Here is a 1,032-nt window from a genome sequence, read left to right as displayed (position 1 = left end):
CAAATCAAAATTTATCCACTCCAGAAATTCTATTTAATTCAGAACACCCATGTCCTGTACCCATCTGAGTTTACATATTCACATTTCTGCTACAGTAGTAGTAGTTGTACCTTCCTTTGTACATGTTCTTTAATTTCAAATATATATGCATTAGTTCACCAAGCAGGTTTTGAACTTCATCTTTGAACTTATATCTTACCTTCTCCTTCCCAGTCTCTCAGCATCTGGTAACAATCTCAGCCTATTTGAATTGACCAATAAATGCTAATGTCGACCTACTGTGCAGATATAACTCTGTGTGTGCATTTGTGTGCACAAGTGTCTCTGCCTGCCTGCCTGGGTAGTGTCCTGAACGAGTATGTGTAGCAGAGGTGTTTGCGTGTACCAGTGTCAGCGTAAGCATACATGTATGTGGGGGTGAATTCTCCAGCTATTACAGTTAGGGAAGCTTAGACACACATCAGCACAATCCGTCAATTTCCAGACGTCATCTCTCATGATAATTTCCTGCCAAATCTTTGAGTTGCAATTAAGAACGTAGATAATTTGAACCATTTTCCTCTGCATGTTGAGATGGATTATAATCCTAATTTGATAAAGACTCTTGATGACTCATTAGCCGCCCTTGGCTTCTCCTCAGGTCAGCCGACTTCCCAGGCGCTGGAGGCAGCTGGCAGCAGAAAGGCAGCGACGCTCGGGTCATTACATGTTATTGCTTCAGCAGCACTAAAACAAAAAGACACAACAAAGCCACAGTTGCACCACAGCCCTGGAATTCTCTTTTCTTCAGCTCCTGGATTTGAGCATCAATTTTCCTTTCCTGGCTTTGAACAAAGCCTCTAATTTCCTGAAAACCAAGATGCTGTCCCCAGGGTCTTTGCCAGAGTGGCACACGAGGCATTGCAGTCTTCCCTCTACAGGCAGTGGCACAGGGAGTCACTCTACTCCTTCCCTGGTGCTGTCCCACCACAATTTCTTTCCTAGGATGGCCTCTCCGTGCCCAAAGGTTGGGGAATCCTGGAGGGAACGGCA

This window comes from Lemur catta, chromosome 7 (assembly GCF_020740605.2).
Source record: "Lemur catta isolate mLemCat1 chromosome 7, mLemCat1.pri, whole genome shotgun sequence".
NCBI lineage: Eukaryota > Metazoa > Chordata > Mammalia > Primates > Lemuridae > Lemur > Lemur catta.
The sequence above is the reverse complement of the archived record's forward strand: the minus strand, read 5'-3'. Positions refer to the sequence as shown.